This window comes from Triticum dicoccoides, chromosome 4A (assembly GCF_002162155.2).
Source record: "Triticum dicoccoides isolate Atlit2015 ecotype Zavitan chromosome 4A, WEW_v2.0, whole genome shotgun sequence".
Lineage (NCBI taxonomy): Eukaryota > Viridiplantae > Streptophyta > Magnoliopsida > Poales > Poaceae > Triticum > Triticum dicoccoides.
The window spans coordinates 57,896,875-57,904,137 of record NC_041386.1 but is presented as its reverse complement, the minus strand read 5'-3'; positions in this window follow the sequence as shown (position 1 = coordinate 57,904,137).

Genomic DNA, 7,263 nt, shown 5'->3' with positions numbered 1-7,263 from the left:
CCCCCCCCTCATACGTCCGGGCGGATCGGTGGTCGATAAAAAAAGTCGACCACACGGGCACCTCAAAACATCCTCAAACGTCCGAGCTGATCGGCACCCTTATATGCAACTCAAATGTAGGGCGGATACAGGGAGGCCCGGCCGTGATCGGGCACATCCGTTGACGGTGCAAAATACTGTCACATCCCTCGGTAGGGGTCCAAGCGTAGCTGGAAGTCATGAATCGGAGGTCACACGAGGAGTTTATCCAGGTTCGGGCCTCCCGAGAGTAATACCCTACGTCCTTCTGGTTTTGATGATTGATAATGGAGGGATACCTCATGCGGGATTACAATGGTGAATGAGATTGCTATCGAGAGTTTCCTATATGTGGATAGATGATGAATGAGGACCCTACCCCTCCCTTTGTATAGGCAAGAGAGGTCTAGGGTTTACATAGCAGATGCGATCTGGGGCGCTGCTGCCCTCTAGTCTTGAAGATCATGAACGCCGTCTTCGCCTCCTAGGGTTTGCTCCTTTTATTGGGCCTAGCAACCCCCTTGTGGTCGATGAGGCCGGTGTTGGGGAACGTAGCAGAAATTCAAAATTTTCCTACGTGTCACCAAGATCTATCTATGGAGAGACCAGCAACGAGTAGAAAGAGAGTGCATCTACATACCCTTGTAGATCGCTAAGCGGAAGCGTTCAAGTGAACGGGGTTGATGGAGTCGTACTCGTCGTGATTCAAATCACCGATGATCAAGTGCCGAACGCACGGCACCTCCGCGTTCAACACACATACAGCCCGGTGACGTCTCCCAAGCCTTGATCCAGCAAGGAGAGAGGGAGAGGTTGAGGAAGACTCCATCCAGCAGCAGCACAACGGCGTGGTGGTGGTGGAGGAGCGTGGCAATCCTGCAGGGCTTCGCCAAGCACCGCGGGAGAGGAGGAGTACTTGTGAGAGGGGGAGGGCTGCGCCAGAACTTCATCTATAGCTCCCATGCGCCTCCCCACTATATATAGGGGTGGAGGGGCTGGTTTCTTGCCCTCCAAGTCCATTGGGGCGTTGGCCAAGGTGGGAGGAAAGAAATCTCATTATTTCCTTCCCCAGCGATTGTTATCCCCCCTTTTTAGGGATCTTGATCTTATCCCTTCGGGATATGATCTTATTCCTTCTAAGGGGGGATCTTGGTGCGCCTTGACCAGGGGTGTGGGGCCTTGCCCCCACTACCCACGTCCATGTGGGTCCCCCCATGCAGGTGGGCCCCACTCCGGAACCTTCTAGAACCTTCCCGGTACAATACCGAAAAATCCCGAACATTTTCCGGTGGCCAAAATAGGACTTCCCATATATAAATCTTTACCTCCGGACCATTCCGGAACTCCTCATGACGTCCGGGATCTCATCCGGGACTCCGAACAACATTCGGTAACCACATACAAACTTCCTTTATAACCCTATCGTCATCGAACCTTAAGTGTGTAGACCCTACGGGTTCGGGAGACATGTAGACATGACCGAGACGTTCTCCGGTCAATAACCAACAGCGGGATCTGGATACCCATGATGGCTCCCACATGTTCCACGATGATCTCATCGGATGAACCACGATGTCAAGGACTTAATCAATCCCGTATTCAATTCCCTTTGTCTATCGGTATGTTACTTGCCTGAGATTCGATCGTCGGTATCCAATACCTTGTTCAATCTCGTTATCGGCAAGTCACTTTACTCGTTCCGTAACACATCATCCCGTGATCAACTCCTTGGTCACATTGCGCATATGATGATGTCCTACCGAGTGGGCCCAGAGATACCTCTCCGTTTACATGGAGTGACAAATCCCAGTCTCGATCCGCATAAAACAATAGATACTTTCGGAGATACATGTAGTGCACCTTTATAGTCACCCAGTTACGTTGTGACGTTTGATACACCCAAAGCACTCCTACGGTATCCAGGAGTTACACGCTCTCATGGTCGAAGGAAGAGATACTTGACATTGGCAAAGCTCTAGCAAATGAACTACACGATCTTTTGTGCTAGTCTTAGGATTGGGTCTTGTCCATCACATCATTCTCCTAATGATGTGATCCCGTTATCAACGACATCCAATGTCCATAGCCAGGAAACCATGACTATCTGTTGATCACAACGAGCTAGTCAACTAGAGGCTCACTAGGGACATATTGTGGTCTATGTATTCACACGTGTATTACGATTTCCGGATAATACAGTTATAGCATGAATAAAAGGCAATTATCATGAACAAGGAAATATAATAATAATACTTTTATTATTGCCTCTAGGGCATATTTCCAACAGTCTCCCACTTGCACTAGAGTCAATAATCTAGTTCACATCGCCATGTGATTAACACTCACAGGTCACATCGCCATGTGAATAATACCCAAGGGTTTACTAGAGTCAGTAGTCTAGTTCACATCACTATGTGATTAACACTCAATGAGTTTTATGTTTGATCATGTTGCTTGTGAGAGAGGTTTTAGTCAACGGGTCTGAACCTTTCAGATCCGTGTGTGCTTTACAAATCTCTATGTCATCTCCTAGATGCAGCTACCACGCTCTATTTGGAGCTATTCCAAACAACTGTTCTACTTGGAGCTATTCTAAATTATTGCTCCATTATATGTATCCGGTCTCTCTACTCAGAGCTATCCGGATAGGTGTCAAGCTTGCATCGTCGTAACCTTTACGACGAACTCTTTTACCACCTCCATAATCGAGAAAATTCCTTAGTCCACTAGTTACTAAGGATAACTTTGACCGATGTCCTGTGAGCCATTCTTGGATCACTCTTGTACCCCTTGACTGACTCATGGCAAGGCACACTTCAGGTGCGGTACACAGCATAGCATACTGAAGAGCCTACGTCTTAAGCATAGGGGACGACCTTCGTCCTTTCTCTCTATTCTGCCGTGGTCGAGCTTTAAGTCTTAACTTCGTACCTTACAACTCAGGCAAGAACTCCTTCTTTGACTGGTCCATCTTGAACACCTTCTAGATCATGTCAAGGTATGTGCTCATTTGAAAGTATTATTAAGCATTTTGATCTATCCTTATAGATCTTGATGCTCAATGTTCAAGTAGCTTAATCCAGGCTTTCCATTGAAAAACACTTTCAAAATAACCCTATATGCTTTCCAGAAATTCTACGTCATTTCTGATCAACAATATGTCAACAACATATACTCATCAGAAATTCTATAGTGCTCCCACTCACTTCTTTGGAAATACAAGTTTCTCATAAACTTTGTACAAACCCAAAATTTTTGATCATCATCAAAGCATACATTCCAACTCCGAGATGCTCACTCCAGTCCTTAGAAGGATTGCTGGAGCTTTGCATACTTATTAGCATCTTTCGGGATTGACAAAACCTTCCGGTTGTATCACATACAACCTTTCCTCATTAAAATCGTCGAGGAAACAATGTTTTGACATCCTATCTACAAGATTTCATAAATAATGCAGTCATTGCAAATATAATTCCAACAGACTCTTAGCATCGCTACGAGTGAGAAAATCTCATCGTAGTCAACTCCTTGAACTTGTCGGAAAACATCTTAACGACAAGTTGAGCTTTCTTAATGGTGACATTTACCATCATTGTCCGTCTTCCTTTTGAAATCCATCTGTACTCATTAGCCTTACGACCATCGAGCCATTCTGCCAAAGTCTACACTTTGTTTTCATACATGGATCCTCTCTCGGATTTTATGGCCTCAAGCCATTTATCGGAATCCGGGCCCACCATCGCTTCTCCATAGCTCGTAGGTTCATTGTTGTCTAGCAACATGACCTTCAAGACAGGATTACGTACCACTCTGAAGTAGTACGCATCCTTGTCATCCTACGAGGTTTGGGAGTGACTTGATCCAAAGTTTCATGATCAATATCATAAGCTTCCACTTCAATTGGTGTAGGTGCCATAGGAACAACTCCCTGTGCCCTGTCACACACTAGTTGAAGAGACGGTTCAATAACCTCATCAAGTCTCCACCATCCTCCCACTCAATTCTTTCGAGAGAAACTTTTCCTCGAGAAAGGACCCGATTCTAGAAACAATCCATATTGCTTTCGGATCTGAATTAGGAGGTATACCCAACTGTTTTGGGTTTCCTATGAAGATGCATTTTATCCGCTTTGGGTTCGAGCTTATCAACCTGAAACTTTTTCATATAAGCGTCGCAGCCCCAAACTTTTAAGAAACGACAACTTAGGTTTCTCTAAACCATAATTCATACGGTGTCATCTCATCGGAATTACGTGGTGCCCTATTTAAAGTGAATGTGGTTGTCTCTAATGCCTAACCCATGAACGATAGTGGTAATTCGATAAGAGACATCATGGTACGCACCATATCCAATAGGGTGCAACTATGATGTTCGGACACACCATCACATTATGGTGTTCCAGGCGGTATTAATTGCGAAACAATTTCCACAATGTCTTAATTGTGTGACAAAACTCGTAACTCAGATATTCATCTCTATGACAATGATCTGCTACTTCACTCTGAAATTACTTGAACCATTCAATAATTCAGACTTGTGTTTCATCAAGTAAATATACTCAACATTTACTCGAATCATCTGTGAAGTAAGAACATAATGATATTCACTGCATGCCTCAGCACTCATTCGACTGCACGCATCAAAATGTGTTACTTCCAACAAGTTGCTATCTTGTTCCATCTTACTAAAAATGAGGCTTTTCAGTCATCTTGCCCATGTGGTATGATTTGCATATCTCAAGTGATTCAAAATCAAGTGAGTCCGAACGATCCATTTGCATGGAGTTTCTTCATGCATATACACCAATAGACATGGTTCGCATGTCTCAAACTTTTCAAAAACGAGTGAGTCCAAAGATCCATCAACATGGAGCTTCTTCATGCGTTTTATACCATTATGACTTACATGGCAGTGCCACAAGTAAGTGGTACTATCATTACTATCTTATATCTTTTGGCATGAAAATGTGTATCACTACGACCGAGATTCAATAAACCATTCCTTTAGGTGCAAGACCATTGAAGGTATTATTCAAAAATAGAGTAACCATTATTCTCCTTAAATGAATAACTGTATTGCGATAGACATAATCCAATCATGTCTATGCTCAACGCAAACACCAATCTCGGTGGTAGAGGGAGCGTGCGATGCTTGATCATATCAACCTTGGAAACACTTCCAACATATATCGTCAGCTCACCTTTAGCTAGTCTCCGTTTATTCCGTAGCTTTTATTTCGAGTTACTAACACTTAGCAACCGAACCGGTATCCAATACCCTGGTGCTACTAGGAGTACTAGTAAAGTACACATTAACATAATGTATATCCAATATACTTCTATCGACCTTGCCAGCCTTCTCATCTACCAAGTATCTAGGGTAATGCTGCTCCAGTGGTTGTTCCCCTTATTACAGAAGCACTTAGTCTCGGGTTTGGGTTCAACCTTGGGTTTCTTCACTAGAGCAGCAGCTGAATTGCCGTTTCATGAAGTATCCCTTTGTTCCCTTGCCCTCTTTGAAACTAGTGGTTTCACCAACCATCAACAATTGATGCTCCTTCTTGATTTCTACTTTCGCGGTGTCAAACATCATGAATATTTCAAGGATCATCATATCTATCCCTGATATGTTATAGTTAATCACGAAGCTCTAGCAGCTTGGTGGCAATGACTTTGGGGAAACATCACTATCTCATCTGGAGGATCAACTCCCACTCGATTCAAGTGATTGTTGTGCTCAGACAATCTGAGCACAAGCTCAACGATTGAGCTTTTCTCCCTTAGTTTGCAGGCTAAGAAAATCGTCGGAGGTCTTATACCTCTTGACGTGGGCACAAGCCTGAAATCCCAATTTCAGCCCTCGAAACATCTCATATGTTCCGCGACGTTTCGAAAACGTCTTTGGTGCCTCTACTTAAACCATTTAATTGAACTATCACGTAGTTATCAAAACGTGTATGTCCGATGTTCGCAACATCGACAAACGACGTTGGGGTTCAGCACACTGAGCGGTGTATTAAGGACATAAGCTTTCTACTGATCGCATAATCGCTACTATCAACTTTCAACTATATTTTCTCTAGGAACATATCTAAACAGTGGAACTAAAGCGCGAGCTTACGACATAATTTGCAAAAGGTCTTTTGACTATGTTCAGGATAATTAAGTTCATCTTATGAACTCCCACTTAGATAGACATCCCTCTGGTCATCTAAGTGATCACATGATCCGAGTCAACTAGGCCGTGTCCGATCATCATGTGAGACGGACTAGTCATCATCGGTGAACATCTTCCTGTTGATCGTATCTACCATACGACTCATGCTCGACCTTTCGGTCTCCGTGTTCCGAGGCCATGTCTGCACATGCTAGGCTCGTCAAGTTAACCCTAAGTGTTTTCGCTGTGTAAAACTGTCTTACACCCGTTGTATGTGAACGTAAGAATCCATCACACCCGATCATCACGTGGTGCTTAGAAGCGACGAACTGTAGCAACGGTGCACAGTTAGGGGGGAACACTTCTTGAAATTTTGTAAGGGATCATCTTATTTACTACCGTCGTCCTAAGCAAACAAGATGCATAAACATGATAAACATCACATGCAATCAAATAGTGACATGATATGGCCAATATCATTTTGCTCCTTTTGATCTTCATCTTCGGGGCTCCATGATCATCATCGTCACCGGCACGACACCATGATCTCCATCATCATGATCTCCATCATCGTGTCTTCATGAAGTTGTCACGCCAACGACTACTTCTACTTCTATGACTAACGCGTTTAGTAATAAAGTAAAGTAGTTTACATGGCGTTCTTCAATGACACGCAGGTCATACAATAAATAAAGACAACTCCTATGGCTCCTGCCGGTTGTCATACTCATCGACATGCAAGTCGTGAATCCTATTACAAGAACATGATCAATCTCATACATCACATATCATTCATCACATTCTTCTTGGCCATATCACATCACATAGCATACCCTGCAAAAACAAGTTAGACGTCCTCTAATTGTTGTTGCATGTTTTACGTGGCTGCTATGGGTTTCTAGCAAGAACGTTTCTTACCTACGCAAGACCACAACGTGATATGCCAATTGCTATTTACCCTTCATAAGGACCCTTTTCATTGAATCCGTTCCGACTAAAGTGGGAGAGACTGGCACCCGCTAGCCACCTTATGCACCAAGTGCATGTCAATCGGTGGAACCTGTCTCACGTAAGAGTACGTGTAAGGTC